Raw genomic sequence first — 23,275 nt, 5'->3', positions numbered from 1 at the left:
AGCAAAGGTTTTGCTGTTCACAAATGTTAAGAACTTAGACTTGGTCCAGAGAAAATAAAATTGTCAAGATGATATTTCATTAAAAAACATGTCAAGGAAGAATTGAGATGTTGTTTACTTCATTCTACCAGTTTCCTTTGCTTAAAATAAATATCTAGAGGTTGGAAATGCATTAAAGTGTTATTTTTTTAATTTTTAAAATAATAAAATATATGATTACCCCAAAAATGTAAATTAAGTATATTGGGCTTAGGAGGAAAATATATTTGAATACTAATTGAGTAGTATCTCTTTTCTCTGTGGTACACAGACAGCAAGTCTTGGTTGTTTGCTGGTCTACTGTATAGTTTTCCAGGATTTATAAATTATACAATACTCTGCTGTATCTCTCACATCTTCTTTTGCTTCTCTCTTTCTGTTTATTGATTCTGAGTATATATCAGCCAATATCAGCATTTTGATTATTAACAGAGGAAGCTTCTTCCGAAGCCTGCCAGCGTATAAACAACATATTATATAATGCTTTCTTCTTTTTTTCCTCTGCAAATCCGTAAGTGGTATAACATTTCCTTTTTGCCATCGCGTGAACTTGGCATTTTTAACTAGCCTGGGATTAGCTTTACTGTGTGTTCATGAAGCATTGAAGCTTTGCTGAACAAAACAGTTCCTTCTGACCTCTGCTAGAAAAATGGAATATCTTTAAGCGTGCTCTTTTTATTAATGGATTTTTCCATTTGTAATTCTTTCCTCAAGTCTCTTTCCCATGGCTCTGGCTGTTGGTTCTGCTTGTGTGACAGTGTCTGGAAAAATGACTATTTGTGTCCTAAAAATTGTTTTCACTTCAATACGATTTCTGTGTCACAACTAAATTATATTTGTTTTATTAGTAGGTAGTTTATTTACATAATTAGTTCATAGAATGCAAATCATCAGGGCCTGGCCGACTTAGTGTTGAAATGGGATCCAGATATATATTTCACATTTCTCTTTAAGAGCTGAGAAATATTAAAATTATTGTGAAGATGTAAAACATTACAAAGGGAGCCAACAGAGAGTTCTTTAATTATTATGAATAAAATGTAAAAAAAGGATACTTAGACTGGTGAACAAGTAAACAAAGTTTGGTTTGTCTATACAATAAAAAAGAACAAAATACTGATAGAATATGAATGAACCTCAAAAACATTATGCTAAGTGAAAGAAGACAGACACAAAAGCTCACATATTATGAGCTTGCCCACGTGTAGTTTTCCAGAAAAGACTAATTTGTAACACAGAGAGTAAATGAATGGCTGCCTAGGCTGGGCATGGGGTTAGAGATTAGCTGTAAATAGGCTCAAGGATGTTACTAGACTGATAAAAGTGTTCTAAAATGAGATCGGGGTGACGGCTGCAAGACTCGGAAAGTGTGCAAAGCCTTTAAATTGTACACTTAAAATCCATAATTTTATGCTATATAAATTATGTCTCAATGTCGTTGTAAAAAAATACATGCTTAGGTTTATGTACTGTTAAGTATCCATATGCTTCTCTTAAAGGTCATTGATCACCCTTCCCCGTGGCAATAGAATCCCAAAATGTCAATCAAAAACTACCAAACAACCCTAGCTGGTCTAGCTCAGTGGATTGAGCACGGGCCTGCAAACCAAAAGGTCGCAAGTTTGATTCCCAGTCAGGGCACATGCCTGGGTTGCAGGCCAGGTCCCCAGTAAAAGGCACATGAGAGGCAACCACACACTGATGTTTCTCTCCCTCTCTTTCTCCTTCCCTTCCCCTCTCTCTAAAAATAAATATATAAAATCTTTTAAAAAATTAAAAAACTACCAATGAGAAGAGTAAGTTTTTAAAAATATATGTAAATCAATAGGAAGTTTAGACAATTTATCCACCCTAAAGAATGCAAATAAATAAATAAATAGGAAATAAATACATAAATAAAAAGGTTGACAATTTTCCCTGACCGTTCATCTTTAGAAAACTCTTATTCTGTTGCCTAGAAGCATAAATTGTCCTCATTTATTCTATGCCGATAAATACTATAAATAGTCTCATTAGTATATTTCATATTATTTCTCTAAACCCTGTTTTGAATAAATGTGTATTCCACCTTCAGAACCCACCCACACTTGTACTGCATCTCTTCTAAAATACCAGGTGAATAAGTAAGTGTATTTTGTACATTCAAATAAATAGCACCCGTAAAAATTTACTTCTCATTTTAAATATCATTGTGGATTTGATCTCATAAAAAAAAATGAACTACTAAAGAGAATTGTGTTCAAGATTAGGACAAAATCCCATAAATATTTGAAAGAATTGTTCTCGTTCTGCAAATGTGTTTCAGTGCTTAGCATATGGAACTATTCTTTTATTGAGTTGTCTCTGTCATATCTATATCCATTTGGAGCCCAGTTCTATGTGCATTTTTGAGTATTAGTTTTATTCAAGGGTTGTCTTGGGATTTATGTAGAAATGTGAGAGGAAGGGCCTAGTTAAAAAACAAGTATGAATGGACCATAGATGTGGACAACAGGGTGGGATTGACTGTAAAAGTGGGGCCAAGGGGATGGGGCAAGAGTAAGGGGAAAATTGGGACAACTGTAATAGCCATAAAAACAGGAGAAATTTGAATATAAACATGAATAACAAATAATTGACTTCCTTTATTTCAATTTGACATTTATTTACTTTTTATTATGGATGATAGTTTAATGATAATGCTTCATCTGTGAGGGTAACCGTGGATCAACTAAGATGGCCCGTGTCCAGAGAGATCCAACTTTTGACTAGTCCATAATCCACAGCGGTCTTCACATATAAAACACACCATTTTAGTATCAATGGCTGATTTGCCCAATATAGGAAGCGTTTGGAAAATCTTTCACTTTGGCATCTCACCCACTGGCCACGAATCTCGGCTTCTAAACACCTCAATGCAGTTCACCATAAAAAGTAGAAAAGTCCTAATATATGAGCTACCTCGGTCATAAATTTCAAAGGCCTATAGGATTCAGGTATTCATCAAAAGGAATTTGAGTCCGGGGAACAGATAAATCATTTAAAAGGGACACCAATCACCTGGTTCTAATGAGGCTTCACTGCACAGGGCAGCACACCTAGTGGGATAAGGTCTTCTAAATTGAAAAGGGAAGCTGAAAAGTGGGATATGCGTGTGCAATTTCCAATGGTTAAGTGTTAATAACTAAACCAAAAGTTTTAAAGCATCATATATGACAAAAGTTACCAGAAAACTGGGTCTCCGAGTGGCCGGTTTGCTACTCGTGCCCTGTGGTGCGTTCTCACCCAATTCTGTGCTGCCCTGGACGTTTCACAGTCGGGGGCCCATATACACACCTGGCTCTTGCCTGCCCATCCTTTGCTTTTGCACATGGTGATGCTTTGATGTAAAATGCTTTCTCTCTCATACTTACTTAGTAAACTCCAATTTTTTATACTTTTCTATGAATTCTTCTATTTGTATTTCTGACATTCCTCTATGATAGCAAGTATTCCTTTATGAAAGTAAATGGATATGTAATTATTTAAATGGCTTTCTAGTGGAAAACAGTCCCTCGATATTCTTTAAAAGCAAGAAGTCATCTGTTCTCATTTTATGTTTGCACGAAGTAACTGCAGATAGTTGACATTCAAACGTTTGGATGAATGAATGAGTGAATTAAGTACTTGGGTTAGAAAAGAGAAGATTCATAGCTTAGCTCTCCTCCTGGTTTGTTGTACAACCTCGAACAAGTTGCTTCCACGACTGGGGCTTAAACTTCCTCACCTGTGTAACGACTACACTGGTCCTGATTCCCTAGTCGTCTTCAGAATCCTATTTTGATAGCAGTGAGGTAGTGGAAATAATATAAATAACGAATGCCAAATGTCCCCTGAGCTCTTGCTATGTGCAAGGAAGTAGTATATGTGCCTTCAACACAGTATCTTATTTAATCTTCACATAATATTATTGGGTAGGTATTTTTATTTCCATTCTAAAGGTAGTGAAAATATGCCTGGAGAAATATGTTTTGTTGTCAAACTAGAAATACAGAGTTTATTGTCCCATTCCTCATCACTTCTTTCTTCTCAGGGGTTTGTGAGTTATAACTGAAGTTTCGTTGGCCTGGGGTTTTAATTACGGTAACTGACAAGGCTACTGATCACCCGGTGCTATGTAACACTGCGTGTCACCTACTCCAGGCCACGCAGAGCCGTGCTACTCAAGGTGTGGTCCATGGAAAAGTGGCATCAGCATCACCTGGGAGCTTTGCTACAAAAGCAGAATCATTCTCCACACTCCAGACCAATTGAATCAGAATCTGCATTTTAACAAGATCCCCAGGGAATTCACATGCATTTTCATTTCAGAAGTACTGACATGGAGAAGAGTTATTCCTGCTTGATCCCCCAAATCCCACCAATGAGGAGACAGAGAAAAGGGAATGTGATCAAAAGGACATCTCCAAAAGTGGGGACTAAGAAAACGTAAGAAGTGTCAGTGACATGAACCCAAAGTCAAGAGACTGTGTCTAAACAGTGCTCAAGTTCACACTGGAGAGAAGACCAAATGTACACCCACTCCCATCTCTACTTTACATAATAATGTCTCTTGATCAAATAATCCACTTGCCAGGTTTACTGTCCAGTTGCCAGTCACTTCTTTTCTTGGAGAGTTGGCCCTCCAGTTCCACTGCAGATTTTAGTTATTATGGAGAGTCGTTAGCCACAATGATTGGAGTTGGAGTCTTTTCAGAGACTTTAATTACAGATATTGCAAGGAATCGGGCTATCAGTTTTTAAACCAAATTTTCTGAAAGTCGTGTTTTGCTTTTGATTTTCCGTAGACACTTGCATACCCCCATCAGTTTTAAATCACGTTAACAAAAGTTCTTCCATTGAAGTCATTAATAATAATTGCCAATGTCAAGTTCGAACAGATACTTCCTTGAGTGATAACAGGACAAGAAAAGGTTAGGTTCCTGATGGTATTCAGTACATGAGAGCAACTGGCATCATGTGAAGTGTAAAACAGTAGGTTTCTTTTTTAGTACGCAGAATTTTGTCATTTTGAAAAATGGTGTCTAGCTAACAGTGAGATAGATACACATCACCTCAGTGTTAGGCATTTTTGAAAGGAAGTGATTCTTCCTTTATGCTTTGTCTCTGATTGACTAATTGGGTATTTGGAGAAGAAACCTCTATTGTGTACCTCTATATAGTATAAAAATGTTCTCAGATTTACCACTATGTAAGAACCCTTTTCTCCTGGGGATCGTACCTCATGCTTATCATTGGCTTCCTCCTGGAATCAGGGGAAGGAGGAGACTCATTCAAGGGAGGTCTCAGTCTTGGATGGAGTAAGACTGACCTGTTTATAAAGATACATAGAGCTCTGGCTGGTATAGCTCAGTGGATTGAGCATGGGCTTGCAAACCAAAAGATTGTGGTTCAATTCCCAGTCAGGGCACATGCCCGGGTTGCCGGCTAGTTCCCAGCAGGGAACGCACAAGAAGCAACCATACATTGATATTTCTCTCCTTCTCTCCTTCCTTTCCCTTCTAAAGATAAATAAATTTTAAAAAGAGGGGAAAAGATGTAAACATAATGAAAAAAAGATACATAGACATTTCTGTTTTTTTCTGCTTTATCACAATTTTAGCTGGACACAATCAGCAATGGGTAGCTATGATTTCTGTGTATTCTAATCATTAAAACATGACCAATAGGCTATTTTTTCTTATAGCTTACCATTGGAAGAACATGAATTGTTTCTTGAGTCTAGTCACTTGAGGATAGATAGCATGTTGTCAGACGACAGGACAAGGTTTTAAGTAAGGTATGTGGCAAATGGGCAGGCAGGTTTGGGGGCGGAACACTCACCATAACATAAGCAGAGAAGATTCGAAGCTGAGCTGGTCCATTCCCAGCATTTTTCGCTATCATTTCCTTTGCCTATTTCTGAGAGTTCTTGTGTGGTAAAGACTGGGAGAGTGTTTACACTCTGACTCCGTTTTCTTCGTTGAGCCCACGTCCTTCCCACCCAGTTTACTGCTGAACTCTAGATAAGACTCTCATCATTGATTTGTGTGGTATCTAGCTAGGTTTCCATTTTTTCTTTCTTAGCAATGTAGCTGTGCAAACCATACATTTAAAAAGATTATATGTTAAAATAAGCACTTATTGCATGCAAAAAGTCTTCTTACTCAGCAAGTTCAGCTGGCTTTTCTGAAATTTTCTGTAGGAAATCTTGGTATTTACATAGTTGCTATCTCGTGGTGATTATACCAAGCTGATTCTTCCTGAGGAATGATATCATCCTTGTTTATGTTTTTAAAAAAAGTTCTTACTCTTGAAACACCAATTTTGGAGTTTCTGAAAAGTTAGTGTATTTACCAGCCATTTCCTTGGATCAAAAAAATATATACAGGGTATGATACCAATGACACCCCTTTTTTATTACAAAGTATTTTATTACAAAATCATAAGCATGTAATTCTGTAACATTGCAATATCACATTCAAGCATGCCATATGATATTTTAGGGGAAATGTTCAAATTAAAATGATAAATTATTACACCCACACGATCACCCTACCAACCATACTCAAGCAGGCGTTACTTCTGCTGGGCCCCGTGCAGTGGTACCTCAGCACTGGTCATTAGTTTGTTCCGAGGTGTGGCAAATGAGTGATGATCAATGAAGCGTTTTCTCTTGTGGGGTGTCAACATGACTCATGCAAGTTCTAGCAAGGACGGCGAGTGGCGAGCAAGCACCAAGTGTTGACACATTTTTTTTCCTCATCAAAATGTAACAGGTACTGGGTTTCATGAGTTCTGAGGCCAAGAAGTACTGAGGTACCACTGTAGGTGTGTGAAATCTAAGTGTGTATCGTGCCATCAGAAGCGTAGCTTCCTCACTATGCAAACCACTAAGTACATGCATACACATGCTTACGCACATGCTTAAAGATATAACTACATACATATATACATGGATATCATCACTGCTGATTGGATCCATCTCGCACTCTGGACTGTCTCCATGTATGTTACCTTGCTTGTTGAATTCGTGCTTATACTGGAAACCAACCATTCACATTTGGAATCTCTCATTCCCCAACCCTTTTGCCTTAAAATAGGCTGTTTGTTTCTGAACTTTTCTTCTTCTCATAACACTTCTTTTGACATCCTGTGCATTAATTCCCACACACAGTGTAGAATGGAAAATTATTCCAAATCGTAAGATAAGTTCCAAAAATATGATGGCTGTGGGTTTGTTTTTCCTTTTTTTTTTCTTTTCACTGAATTCATTGGGTGGCACTTGTTAACAAAACAATACAGGTTCCAGGTGCACAGTTCTATAACACGTCATCTGTACGCTGTACTGTGTGCTCACAGCCCCGAGTCAGTCAGGTCTCCATCCGTCACCGTTTATCCCCCCTACATCCTCCTTTCTGGTGACTGTTTTAAGAGCAGCTACATCTAATCAATGAAGTCAACTCAGCTCTCCACGCTTTTGCCAATAAAAGCCCATCATTCATGAATATATCACCATAAGTGTTTTTGGATTGTTGATGTTGACAGGTCTTATTTAAGATAAGAAAGATTATAATGTCTAGAAGGAATGCCATTGGAACTCTGTTAATCATAAATCAGACATTTCCTGCAGTGATCATGGTCCTGTTATGTCTCACATAGGACATACACATGGCCATGTATGCACATCTGTGGAAGAGTTCAAGGCAGGTGACTTCTCTTTATCTCTCCCTCTCTGCTTTACTGCCCCCAGGATAACAGTTATTCATTAATACTCCTATTAAGTATATTCATGAATATTCATACCAATAAATAGCATTAATATTCATACCTCTATGTATGAATCAGTGTGCTGGCTTTGTAAGGAAATACCTGAAAACTAAGCTTAGCATAATACCAAAATGTGTTTCACTATTGAAACACATTCAATAGTATACACTTGTTTAAGGTATTTCAATACTTTAACAGCATGCACAATTACTGGTCACCAAACTTTGTGCTAGTCCTGAATGAATAGATCAATGAATACAGTATAGGATCTTGGTTAGAGAGATCACAATATCCTGAAAGAAACAATGTAAGAATCAAATGCCAGCAACCAACTATCGTGCTCTGCTGGAAATACAAATTAAGGGCACAAAATAAAACAAGTCACTAGTTCTCTCTAGAAGTGGAAGACAGGCCAAGGGACAAAAGTGAGTGAGGTTTTCATGGAGATGATGAGAATTTAGCTGGGACTTGAATATAAAACAGAACGAACAACATTTTGGGTGGTGACATGTTAAGATTTGGCAGTTTGTGTAAAAGCATATAACTATGAGAATGCAGCACGTGATCAGATTATTTCCAACAGTCTATCAAGGATTCATACAAGGTTATGGAATAGGGAAAAAAGTTGGGGCTGAGTTTGAAGAGGGAGATAGAAATGTCAGTGGGAGGTCTCAAGCCCCTTGCTAAAGGATTTTTCAGGAATTCTGCAGATACCAAGGGTGATTTCAGATCATGCTGCCCTGTGATCTAACATTAATATACAACTCCATGCCACAGTGAGAAATTCTGTTTAGATGTCTCTAGGAAATAATTAGAAGAAACTCTAAGTGGTTTTAAATGTAGAGGAGAGCAAAGATAAGTTTGGGGCACTACAGCAATGTCGGTATAAATGAGTATTGACATCATTAAGTCTATAATCAGATCTATAATGAAATCTATAATCACATCACCAGTGTGATGTACAATTAAATATTTAAGATTACCTTGGCAATGGCATGAATTTTATATTAAAGGACAAAAAAAAACCCAGAATACTGGATTGACTCCAGATATGTTTATTTGTTCCCTAAGATATTTACTGTAGAAATGAGGTTCAAAGTATGAAGATCACTGACACAATTATTTAGTTTTGCTAATATTTTCATAAATATTTACTCCATGCATCCAAACAATGCTAGAATGATACCTTTTATTATAAGTGGCACATTGTAGAAAAGTCTTTGTTGTGTATATAGATATATAGCTCATATTTCACAGAAGGCATTACAAAAGTTTTCCTCCTATTGTTCATGAATAACAATCCACTGTACTTCCTTAATGTGCTAATATAATTATTATTTTTATTTATCACATGTAGACACATACAAGCAGATCTCATTTTCCAGGTATTGGGAATGGTAATAGGTAATAATAACAATAAGGAAATAATCATAACTATGTTAATTTACAGTGATGTTATTAAGCCTTGAATTTGTTATGGACCCTGTGCTAAGTTCTGACCTTAATACAGAGAAACTCATTTAACTTCACATCAACCCAGAGGAAATCCTGTGATTTTCTTTATGTCAGAGATAGTGGTCAGGGGTGTTTAGTAACTGGTGGAAATCATACAGTGGGTAAGTGGCAGAGAAAGAAGAAAATCCCATCTGTGTCTTTGACTGCACCCAAGATTTTATTATCATCTTAGGAGAAGTGCCTCTACCTTCTCCTAGGTAGTTTTCATATTTAAATCATTTCTTATCTCAGATGAAACACATCTAAGAATTATAGACTACTTCAGCATTTCTGGTATTCTATTCAAAAGAACTCATCCTTGTCCTACATGGTTTGTTTTTATCATTCGAGCCCACCTTTGACTCAATTTAAATAAGTTATGATAAGTTCAGGTTAGTTTTGTTCATTGGCTAAAGGTATTATTATAAACAGAATGAGAATCTCTCTTTATAACACTATGTTTCAAAACAGAGGATTAACAGCCTTTCATCTTAACAACCTGCTTAATTCTTAAAACCTGCAACTCTAACTCACTTAAAATTTGTTGATGTTTCTTTTATATTTTAATGTTTAACATTTGGTGCCATGGATAACCCATCCAGCTTTCTAAATGATAATTGGAAAGTACATGGGCTTCCGTGTCTCATATTCTGATCATTGATACTATTCTGTGAAGAACCTAGTGTTAGAGAGGATGTGAGCTATTTGAGAAACTGGGACAGCTTATTCTCTCCTTTATTTGTTTCTTGAATATACCTAAGATTACTCTGCGCTCTCTGAGTCACAGAACATCATTTAAGGACACATTTTGAACATAAGGTTAAGTGAAGTTCACTGTATATCTGTGATATATCTGTTATATTCTGTTTATTCTTGTCATTTTAATGATCCAAAATACTACCACTAACAACAAGCATAAAATATTTTAAAAACTGAACTCTCGTGAATTATTTGAACTTCTGGTTTTGTGAATTCAGCAGATATTTACTGATCTCCCACTAAACACTAGGCACTGTGGTAGACACTATGAAGAAAAGAAGACCAGGACACCTGCTTGAATTTTAACATGATGCTAAACAAATAGAAAACTATTTTACTTGCTAACCTAATAAGAAATTCTACAAGTTTTTGCACAGAGAACAAAGGATCAAATGTAGCCTAAATGGCATGGAGTGATTAGAGAAAACCTCTCTGACAAGGTAACCTTGAAGCTGGGAAATGAAGAACAGGAAAGAGCCTGTCATTGCAAAACCCAAGAGAAGACTAGTTCATCCATCCGGTGCCTTGCTTACCCAGCACTGCATAGCATGACGTCAACACTTACTGGCCGACAACAGCACACACTGAAGACCTGTGGCTCCTGCAGTTTTGCTGGGCATCTCTGACTCCAGGTGTCTTTGGAGCCTGTGGATTTGCGGGTGCAGTAGGCTGTGGTCTCTGCAGGTTCGCCAGGAGCAGAATCAGCTTCCATGTTCGCTCACTCATGCACAGAGTCAGAAATCAGTCCCTCCCCAGCTACTGGACTGAGAACCTCCGTTCTTGGATGACTTTTGGGCAAAGGCCTCCCTCAATGCCCTGCCGTATGGGCCTCTCCCTAGGGCAGCTCATGATACCGAGGCTGAGGGTATTTTTCTGTTTGTTTGTTTGTTTCTTTAAGCAAATGAGAAAGAACACTCATTCTTTTGCAATCTAGTCACAGAAGAGATATGCTGTTGATTTGCTGTTTTCTACTCCCTGGGTCCAGTCTACACTCAGGGACAGGACTAAACAAGGGTGTCTGTCGTCCAGGAGTTAGGGGCATCAGTGGCCATCCTAGGAGCTGCCCACGAGAGGTGGTGAGAACGGTGAGATACCAAATGTTTTGAATCAGGAAATAGCTTGGAATGTGCTAGAAATTGTCAAGACACCAGTGCAGCTTAAGGGTAGAGTTGAGAGACCAGAATATGTGTAATAGGATTAGAGCAGTAAATAAAAACTAGATACTGGAACTTGGGGCTGGGTGAGTATTCAAGTTAGAATCCCCTTCCAAAAGATCGACTTTTCAGTGAAAAGTGTGTTTTCTTAAGCATGTGTACGAGAATGTTGAATACATCCAGATTCATACTTTCCATGAACTTGGGTAGCAGTATAACCCTGAATTCTCACACAAATACATCTAGTGATGAGGGAACCATGAATTATGCATGTAACATTTCTCAGCTTCTCACAGTTTTCACTGGAGCCTGCATTTCAACGCTGATTGCAAACGGTCCCTGAATCCACCCAAAGCCAGATATGCTGAACAAAAGCCCGTGTTGCCTAGGACAACCCTAGCCTTTAAGTATGCTAGAACACAAATTGTCTTTCTAGGAAATGTTACACAGAAGGGTTTTTTGGTTGTTGTTGTTTTTTAAACTTGGTTTTGCAAGTCAAATGCTTTCCATAATTTGAAGGGTTTTGTGATTTTTCCCCCCAAGAATGATACTTGTAGCATCACCGCAGAGATGAATTTTAATGTATGACTGAAGTACATGCTCCCCGAGATATTTGATCCTGTAATTTATAGTATTGTTCTTTGTGTGGTCGACTCTTTCTGCCACAGAGGCAGCTTGCCTGGAACGTGTTCTGTAGTGTGGATGATGGAAACTAAATATTTTGCTATATAGATAATAGAGTCTAAGATTTATTAGATAGAGAGATAAACCAGAGAAAAATATGTATCAGAGAAATTGATAGTAAAGTCATCTGTGGGGGGAAGGTATGGAATGAAAAAGAGCAATAACCACCACAAAAATATTTTAGAAATCATCTTCCTTCAAATCATTCTTCTGGGAAAGCCATTCTCCTTATTCTATCATCTAAGTTATAATAATATTTTATTAAGTAAATCAACTGGTCATGGGACTTTTTTTTTTGTCTAGCCATCCATTCATCATCTATCACAAGAAGATGAAAGTTGTGTTTTGTTTTTTATCATATGTACTAATAAAGTCATGCCTAGTTATAACAGGGAATATTATTTCATTTTAGGCCATGTATCTTTATATTATTTAACAGGAGTGTTTCAGACATTAATATGTTATTTTTATGTGTCTTAGCAACCTATTAACAAAGAGTTAATTGAAGAATAAGGAATACGTATCAAATTATTCCCCTAAACCCCCTTTTCAGAGATTGTTTCTTTTTTAAGAGAACATTATCTTTCTCGCAGATGGTTGAAGTGATGTATTGTGGGAAATAAAACTCACTTGGCTTTTTTCCAAAATTTTCTACTTAGCAAGTAAGGCCGCTCACCCCAGATCCATTATTTACTGTATTTTTCAGACTAGAAGATGCACTTCCCCCCCAAATTTGGGAGGAAAATAGGGGTGCATCTTATAGCCTTACATTTACATTGGTGAAATATTATGTTGTGTTATTAAATATTTTACCACATTTTTGGTTAAAAAATGTTTTCCTATTTTCTTCCTCTAAAACCTGGGTGCATCTCATGGTCCAAAAAATACAGTAACTCCTCCCGGGCATCCTCTTTTTAATAGCAGTAGGATTCACAGTTGGAAAACTTTTTTTATAGTCCCCAGATGCTATTTTACTTTCTTTTTATTCCTGTTTTAACTAATTGTGACATTTCAGGATAGCAAGCCATAGAGAATATTTATTTTGAAACCAAAGGTAGGAGGTAGGACAAACTCACTGTGATCAGCTAAGCATTTAATGTCGTTAAGAATATGGAGAAATGGCCCTATAAATGGGTGTACAATTGGACACGGCCTTTCCAGAGAACCGTCTCACAGTGATTCTCAACATTTTCAATGTCAGACCTTTGGATCTCTCCGGTTTCTGGACACTAATTCTAAAGAATGGGAAAGAATTGATTTGTGCACAAAGATTAATGTAAAAATATCAATTCTAGGGTTATTTATATCGATGTAAAATTAATCCATGTGTTCATATGGAACCGATAAAAATAATTAAAAAATAGAAGTAGATCACATTAATTGAGTTTTTACTAAGGTTCAACAACATAGTAGGCATTTTATGTTTGTTATATCACTTAATTTTTCCCATAATGTAGGTATTCTAATCAATCCCATTTTTTTTTTTTGGATGAAGAAGCTGAGCTGCGAGATGTTAAATATGAACTCAAAGTTATGCAGCCAGTGAGTAGCAGATTTGAATGCATTATGAATTCATATCCATAGTCATTAAGAAAAAGATTGGCTTGGCATTTATGTACTGGCATGAAATGATAGTTAAGTCTTAAAAGCAGATAATAGAACAATATGTTTAATATCATCACATTTATAGAATACATTTATTTGCATATGGGTAATAAATAAAAGGACATCCGATCAATCTCACACAAGTTGTGGAGTGTTTTTCTGTTTGTTTACTATGCCCCTCTGGTGACAGCAGCAAACCCCACTCCCAGCTGCCTCCCATATTTTCTAAATATGAGATTGAACTTGACACCCAGAAAGAGGCAGGGTTGGGGGCAGAGTAAGAGGTGTTATTGGCAATATTAAATTCCTACTGTAGGGGAGGAAAAAGAATTCCCCCCTTACCCTCTAGGTTCTTGGCTGAAACACCCCTGTCATAAAAAGACAAATTAGCAGGAAAAGAACAAATAGAAGTTTCATAACATGTGTACCTCCTCTGTACATGGGAGACACTAAGGAAAATTGAGTAACTCTCCAAAATGGTCCAAGCCATGACCTTAAATACCATCTTCAGCCGCAGACAAGAGTAAGATGTTGGGATGTGTTCTGGGGAGGCTGTTTATGGGGTGTGACCAAGGAAGGCACAATAACAACACTATGGCTATTATGGGAACTTAGGCTGTAGCCTGCTCCATTTCTAAGTTTCTAGAAATTTAGTCCTATTGCCTTTTCCAGTCACAGAGAGCGATGCATACAAATGTCTTTTACCAAAGGGTAATTTCTGCCCGATTTTCAGAGCTTCGGCTGTGTCTGCAGCCTCTCACACATAATCAGCTCAAAATAATTGCCGTGCCAAAGAGGCATGTTTTCAGAAGGGCAAATTCTGCTTTCCTTCTCCAGCTATCCCCCTGCCTTTCCCAACTATCTCAGTCTGTGCGGTGGGCCTTTTCCCTAAGCTAGCTGACCTGCAACTTTTAGTTTGTAAATAAGAGTGCTTTGGGCTGTTCCAAACTTTGTTATTTAATCCTGGAATATTCCAGGTTACTTCCTGGTAGGTTGTTTTCATTGTGTGTGACCATGTTTTGGTTTTCATTTGCTTGTTTATTTCTATTCTGTGCTACCATTTGTATTGCAATTGGACTAACAGATCCTCAAAATATAAATTGTGTCTACATTTCATTTCTCCTTCCTGTTTCACAGTTAGCTGGCAAAAATGTAAAAACAAGAAATAGACATAGTGATGCTCATGGATGGTTTATCTGCTCCATTCTTCATTTGTTGACTGGTGACTACCAACCATGGACAAGACCCGTGCTTTCAACATCATTTCATTCATGGTCCCTACAGGCCAAGAATATTTTTGTTAGGTTTTATTTATAAGTGATTTGTAATATAAAAATAGGAGAACTTTAAAAATGTTTTAATATCAAATTATCTCATTACTGAATATATTTTCTCAGACTACAGATATACATTAGCATATATATATATATACACACACACACTACATATTCATCCATGAGCCATATTTTGTCATGTATAATGCATACTTTTTTGCCCAAATCTTTAAGGAGAAAGTAAGGGTGCTCATTTTATATGGCTAGTGCCTGAAATACCTTGTATCTGGTCTTGTGTTTTATAATTATTTGTTAGATAAAATCTCTTGTACCATAATATGTTCAAAATTAAATGCTAAAATCCCCTTATAATACAAAAAAAAGAAGTATCTAAATGTAAATAAATAATTGGATGAAAAATTAAAGTGAAATATTTTCTTGAAAGCCAGGGCCAGCAATGTGGGTGTACGATGTACTTGAAAGCTCATTATACAGGGCAAAATACAGTACGTTCACACTTGCATCCTTTTGCCTCCTATATCATGAGTCATTTTTTCTCCTAAACAAAACACTGGTTTGATGTCATGCCAGGCAGATTATGGATTCACCAGCATGACCTGCAGACCATTAGATCTTACTCAAATGGGTCAGAGTTTTAATTTCTGGTAAGCAACTCAAGGAGTCCTTACTAATCAGATCCCCTGAATACTTTCGGGAGCTCACAACTCCATTATTTCCACTTCATAAGTTAACTATTCTGGGAAAGTATCTAAATTGTGAAGTATTGACTTGTTTACTAAAACAAAACTGAAAGAAGCAGCAATAGTTAGAAAAAGAGTACTGGTCTACACACTGAAATCAATACCCAACACAGCCTCAGTGGACAAAGGGAAGAGAGCTGTGTTCCCGTCTTGTGGGGCATTTTCCTCCACCACTTTGGTTATAAATTGCCTTTTCATAGAGAAAAAAAAAAAAAACAGCAATGCCTAGGAGAGAAAGAAAGATGCATCACACTCCCCAGTAAATTATTAACAAGAAACATAAATCAACATGTGTTTCAAGCCCTACTATTACATTTATAAATTGCTCTCAGTCCTGAAGAAGAAGACAATAATCCAGTTCTTAGATTTTGAAAATTATGTTTAAAGATACGACTCAAGATTTCAGGACAGATTTGTTTTCACCCTTCAGGTGGTACATAATAATCATGCCCAAATCCCATTTGCTTTGTTTATTTTCTTCAAATGATTTGCCATATCATGGAGTTACCCTCTAAGTACCTGTGCTATTAATTGGCTCTAAGAATTCTTATTGAATGCTCTTTCTTAAGATTTTGTTGGAAATTAAGTTCCTTTTGATTTTACTAATTTGGTATAAGTGAAGTTGGCTTCCATATGGTTCTTGGATTCATTTGTATATTCACTGATTTTTTTGAGTATTTATAGAGATCCCATCTTAGCTACACACTGAGCTACACACTGAGGAGTGAACAATTGAGGAGCAAAGCTGGGAGGCAGCTTCTCATACCAGGTTGTTGCAGAAAATTATCACCCAGAATATGAACTTCAATAGAAATTGATAAGGGCTATAATACGGGGACCTTATTGCTTTGAAAGATCAATAGGAAATCAAATATATTTGCCCAGCAGCTTGGGAAAATTGATGGAAGAGGTCACATGAGATGTGGAGCTTGATAGATAAAAAAGAGCTTTCTGAGCAGAGAAGTGCCACACTCCCTCCCACCTCAGGGCCTTTGCACATGCTTTGTTAGCTGCTTGGATGGCTATTTCCCTCCAATTCTCCTCCTCCTTCTTGACCTTATAAGGTGTGACTAATCCTTTATGTATCAGCACTACCATTACTTTCTCAGGGTGGCATCCCTGTCTCTACATATTGAATTAGATTTCCATGTAAAGAGAAAATGTTTGTAGAGATATTTTCTTTTGTACCTCCTTCTCAGGTTGTGATTAAACCAATATTAGTGTGATTATTTAATTCATGTTTCCCTCACCTGTACTGTGACCTCAGGGAGAGCTGAAGCTCACTTTTAGATCTCCAGTAGTTGGTAGAGACCTTGGCCTATAGTAAGTGTTCAATAAAGAAGTCAAATCAGAGGCTGAATGAAATGTGCTGAGGTTCAGTCTCCTCATTCATTAAATGGATTAATATCTACCCCATCTCTGATAAAGTATGAATGTGAGATGTTTAAAAATATGATTGTGTTTTATAAACACACCGCACTATTGTGTTTATTATCTTAGTTCAACATTCAGTCCAATTTTGCACTTTCTTAGTGTGAAGACTCTGTTTTATGTTTTTATGTCTTTAGGATTGGTAAATTAAGATCACTTGCTCTGGCAGTTGTAGTTTATATCCTTGGGATTCCTTTTTACTTTTAATAATCCGATTCCTCTATTATCATCAGAGTACACAAAGGTAAATTACAGCTCGGGGAAAATGTGCTAGGATTTCCTTTGAGTATAAATATCCATGGTATTGCTGATATTATTTTTTCATTTTTTTCTCTTAATCATCAAAAAATATCTCCTAATTTACTCTCACACAATTATTGAAAATAACAGTATCTATTATTATTCCTGATCATTTTCAAATTTCTTTTAACATCCCCAAGTCTTCAGTAAGTAGTTATCGTTTACCAAGTGCAAGGCAGTAGTTGGTGCATGTAGTGGATTATATTGCACTTCAAATACTACAGGTTAAAGCATCTTAAAATTTTTAAGGAGGAACGTCTATCCCTTTTATACACACAGGTAGAGAGAATCCTTTCCCTTATGAATATATAATTAGCCTACTTAATGGAATTGCTAGCACCTTATCTCGTTTCCAGTATCGCCACCAATTCAAGAACCCCAGATATTACATGCTTTTCCTCTTTTTTCAGATTCTTCCCCCTCTGCTTTGCATTGAGCTTTGTGTTCAGACATGTCTAACTACCCTCATTTCAATTTCAGAACTAGGAAGTTCTGCCTTCACACATTTAGGAATTTTTCATCGGGCTGACAGTTTTTAATTTGATCTTGTTTTGCAGGTCATGAATTCAATTTCTAAATGCTTTACCATTTTTCGTTTTCTCAAATAGAAGAATGTTCCATCCATCAATTGTTATCTCCTTATCATCAGGATTTTTTTTTTCATTTCCCCCTGAACCAAGGTCAATGTTTGTAAAATCTGCTCTTAACTAATTAAATCTGACATCGTTTGATAATATCAATGGTACTTAAATAGCATATAAATTCATCTCTAAGGGAAGCCACCCGGGTGAACTGGGAAGTATTAGATAGTACATTTGTAGTAATATACAAGTCGTAGGCATTATTTTCAATAAGTTTATTGAAAACATTACTCCAACACTATAACCGATCTATGAGTTAGTCAAATATAGTCTTTCTGGCAACTCATGGGTCTAATCACCTTTTAAATGGTAGGTGCAAATTTTATTAATTGTATGTCTCCTTAGACTAAAATGGGCTGAATACTGCTGCTTTGGAAGACTGTCTGCTTTGTTTCTCAGAAATCTGAATTGTAAAGAGCAGCTTAAAAGCATGTGCATTAAATTAGCATAAATTTTATAGGAAGATCTCACCTCACTTTATTAAAAAAATAATCAATGGGTATTGATGAAAATAGGTATAATGGGTAAACATTATCATGTGGTGAGCAAAACCTAGGCGACCTCCCCAGGGCATCTGGGAGGTTCAGCGGGGATTAAGGCGCATTTTCTGCTCAGCTTTTATGTGCTGAGAAAAACTAAATGCAAAGAGCAAGGCGATAACCTTGACTGTCTAAGAGTTCCATCAGACACACCAAAGAATTTGAAGATGTCAATGATGATACTGATAATGAAGGCATCTGTCTTCATGTTTTACATTTAAAAGGGGGAGCCTAGTACTAGTTAGCAGATCTGATAACTAAAGGTAGTAAATACCACATTGTACTTGGTATGCATTCTTCTTCCTCCTTTCAGACAAATCCCAGTTTTACAACTAAAGGGCCAAGTAATCGGATGCCTATATTATTGCCCCTTGAAGGCTTACCAATTACTGTAAATTAAAGTCACCACTGGGGGTGCTCATGGATGAGCCCACAGGCTCCCATTGTGAGAAGTCAAGTTTGGCCAGAAGGTCTGACCCTTTGGCTTCAAAACAGAAATGTGCCTGTGACCCAGGGCCTGCTTTCCCAGGGTGTGGTGCTCCTACTTTTTGTTTGACTGTATAAACTCAAAAGCTACCTCATTGTATGTACCTATGGCCGCAGGTGAGAATGCAAAGGAGAAACAATAAAATAGTACAGACCACCCTGGCCGTGTTGCTCTTCTCCTCCGCAGGGCTTTGCGTTTGGCAGCAAGAAAAGGAAGATTTAAACTAAAGTGGAAAACAAAAGTGAGAGGCCACTGATATGCCAGTAGGGTGTGGTTGAGAAAAGCATTAATTTAGAAGTCAAAAGACCTGATGTTTTTCTTCTGCTCATGAGGCTTCCTGGCTCTTTGGCCTTGAGCTCTACACTATACCATTCATTCCAGGATTCTCATTCCTCGTCTTAAGCGAAGGGTCGTATTTTTTTTTTATGTTATCCACATGCAGATTTCTGTGGAAATCAAAGGATATCCCCCACTGGAAGCAACCTACTTAGAACGCCAGGGTTAATTGCAATGAAACCACTCCAGCAAAGCTACTATGAAAAGGTGCCACTAGAAACTATTGCAATCCTGCTGTGGTCCCGGCAGTGAGGAAGGTGTGGGATCTACTCCCTCCTTTGACTGCTTTTCCAACCGTGACTTGCAGAAGGCCTCCCATGACTTGTGTATAAATGGGGGTCTTAATCATACCTATTTCTGAAGAATGTTGGCCAGGTTAAAGGATGGAAGAGAAGCCACTCGGTGCATGGTGGGACACACAAAAAGAGTTGCTGCTGTTACATTGTTGTTGTTATTAAATTACAAAAGGATCTTACCCTGCTCCCTCCCAGCACATTCTTCTCATTGGCCATATGCCTGGCAAGACGCATTCTAACTGTAACCCCAGCAGAAGCAAGGATGAGAGGCTGGGCTCTGGTCCTTGAGAAACCCTGAGCCTTGATCAGATGTGGACTCTCAAATCACTCAGTGGGAAATGAATGAGAGCAAGAAAGCAGTACTATTAACAGGGCTCTGCCAACTGCAGTCCATGGGGCAAATCCTAGCCATCACTGGCCACCTGTTCTGCAAATCAGATTTTACTGGAGCCCAGCAATCCATGCAGTTGTACAACTGCAGAGCTGAGTAGTTAGAACGGAGGCACCGTGGCCCACAACACTGAACATGTTTGTAACTTGGATCTTCACAGGTAAGGTTTGTGAGCCCCTGTGTAGCTCAGGGGACTGTTTGGGAAGGCTCAGCAAAGGAAGTCAAGGAACAGGCATTTGATAAAGTAGCCAACACTGAAGCAACCCATGGAAATGGAAATCTGCACAAGCAACATGAATATTTGAAACTGCTTCTTAAGCAGAAAGCCTCAAAAAGATCCTACCCTCTTGCAAGGCTGGCACAGTATCAGTGTGCATGGGGGGTTAATGGGCTGAGAATTCTGAAGGAAAGAGAGACACAGAAATAAGTGAGAACACTGTGGGCTAGAGGTTGTGAGCCAGCCACAGATGTCCACGGTGCCTCTCTGAAAACTGAGTTGAACACTCCGCCTGTTAGAGAAGAATAGATTCATGGGTTATAAAGGAGAGTTCTGTCTCCTAAGAGCTAAAAAAAAATTTTAAGACTTAATTATTCCTCACCCTCTAGGTACATATTTAATATTTTATAAGTGGGCTTTTATTTTTCTTTTGTTCTTTCCTATCATGAATACACACAATTGATCAGCCAAGTCTTCTTCACTCTTGGCATAAACTAATGACGGCCACCTTTGCTTCAATTGTACCAAATTTATGAGACCTATCCTGTTGCCACTTTTAAGAGCTAAATACAATAAAGCATTGAAGTGATTACATAGAAATTTTTGCACAAACACAAACGGCGATGCGGTTGAAAATGAAACAAAGGCTTGCATATTGAGCCTTTTTGAGATTGCTCAAATCGTTAATTGTTAATTGATGTATAAAAGAACAAACTCATTATACATAAGTATTGAGGAGTGTTAATGCGCAATTAAGGAGTGTTAATGTGTGATTGATGAAAGTATTTTTCAGAATTAAAATACATTTTAAAAGTTGAAAGACACATGCAATAATGTTTTTTTGCCTGTGTTCAGGTATTTGAAAGACTGTCAAATGCAAGCTTATAGGATATAACGGAAAGTCATCTTTAACAATGTTAATTGTGCTGTTCAAGTTGTGTAAGAGGGAAGGTCTTACCTAGTCATGGGTAGATACAGGGAAAACAAGCCTTTGAAGCCTCCCCATGTATTTTTATGCTACTTCAGGAACTTCCTACCTTGAGGCTTTTTGATCTAGGAGAGGGAGCCCCTGAAAGCATTAGGCTGACATTTTTACCTTTGCCTTTCTGTAGTTGATTTGCGTAGCTGCGCATTTCGATCGTCTCATGTTTGCTTTCAGAGCCATGTCTGATTGTCCCCATCTCTCATAAGGCATTACTTTAGAAATGCCTATTGTTCCCAAAGCTTCCTACTAGAGTGACGCTGATCAGGGGTTGGAGGGAGAGGCCATATCTGTGTTTACATTGATTTTACTGAAATTCTTTAGCCAAGGAACAATTACGGCGTTTTCATCGAAGATTTGCAGAGTGTATGGACTGAATTTGTGCAATATACATATTAGATTAGATTTATAGCAGGAATAGACACAAAGGCTGATTTCTGAATTCCCCTGTGAGCTCTTTAAAGGCTTAAGACAAATTGGGAGATCGGAGAGGGTAAACCAGTTTTTAAAAAGCCTCATCTATTCGTTGTCACTAAATGGCATGCAGTGGGGAGGGAGGGGGGACATGCTGAGAATCAGACCTGTGGGAACCAGACCATCGGGGACTGACTTCCCACCTCCAGAATCTAAGAGCATCTTGGGATCATCTCTGAATGGCAGTCTGGGCTGCTGTCCAATACTCTCAGCTTCTAGTTAGACACAGGTGCAAAATCTAAAATAATAATAATGATAATAACAATAGCCTTTGGCACCATGAATTTTTAAGACAATTAAACAAATATGATTATATCCACTGAAGGCCATGCTTTTTTTTCTTTTTCACCCAACACTGTGATAAATTCTAACTGTGAAGGCTTTGAACAGGTTTCCTCTAACAAGACAGGAGGGGACGGAGCCCCAGGTGATGTGCGGAAACAAGTCTGTTAAAACGTTCACTGCACCTGTGGACACTACGAATCATCATCCAGGCCTAAGACCACACTGAAAAGGAAGAGTGAGGCCTAATTATAAATTGAGTTGAATTACCTCTAGATCCAAATAGAGTAAGAAAGGGAAGAAAGTTTCTTTCGCTAAAGGTAACTTAATTTGACATTTATCCTGGACCTGCTGTCGCAGACATAGTTTGTCCTAGGTTATAGACACAAAAAACCTTGAGAAGACAGAGGTCAAGGAGCTGGTTCCTAATAAAATGGCCAGAGAGAATCAGAGCCAGATTCTGAACTTCTGTTCGTCTGTCTCTACAGACACCCTCTCTCCATTGCACCACCCCGGTGCGGTGGTGGAGGAGGCGGTGGGAGACCACATCGAGCAGCCTGGCTGCCTGGACCCGGGTCTTCCCTTTTCCATGTAACCTCTCACCCTAGGCCAGTTACCTAGCCTCTCTGTGCTCTCCTCTGCGAAATGGGAAAATAATAGTGTTAGAATTAAATTAGTGCAAGGAAATAATCTGGTACGTATTACTCAAGTGTGTGCTGCTAACCATTATACCCCATTTCCTCCTCAAATATATTGTGTTTTCTAAGGCAAAAACATACCTACAAGGGGAATCATTTGCATAAATCTCCTAAATAATCGAAATGTTCAGACTTCACTTGGCTTGTGGAGATAGCAATACACTAACACACAATTATATACACATGTGTGCTTATATCAATGTATAAAATCGACAATTAATTTTACAAATAGTAACTCCACTTAAATTATGCTTCTTTTTCCTTTCCAAAATTAATACAAAATCTACATTAAAATGGCTTTCAGTGTTTGAAGAAATGAAACTATTCAGAAGTTTACACAGAGAAGCAATTTGCTTGGATTGAATAAGGTAATGCATAAATATATAAAACCCTTTCTCTGTAAATGCTGCTTTTAATTAGGAATAGAGTTCTGAAAGAAATCATAGTCATTATACCCACAAATTGAACTCTGGCAACTATTTTAATTGGAACAGGAAGCACCGAAACGCAGAAGATTTGTCAAGGAGGTTAAAAAAAAAAAACTGGTTCATGGAAAACAACATTTTGTGTTCTGTTTTCTTTGCTTGAACACAGAGATTAGGATAATCCCCTCGTCAGAGCAGGTGGGGAGCACACACTCGGGATTCTGCAGGGCGGTAGTACT

The sequence above is a fragment of the Artibeus jamaicensis genome, unplaced genomic scaffold (assembly GCF_021234435.1).
Source record: "Artibeus jamaicensis isolate MK-2021 breed Jamaican fruit bat unplaced genomic scaffold, CSHL_Jam_final contig_432, whole genome shotgun sequence".
Classification (NCBI taxonomy): domain Eukaryota; kingdom Metazoa; phylum Chordata; class Mammalia; order Chiroptera; family Phyllostomidae; genus Artibeus; species Artibeus jamaicensis.
This window is presented reverse-complemented; position numbering follows the sequence as displayed.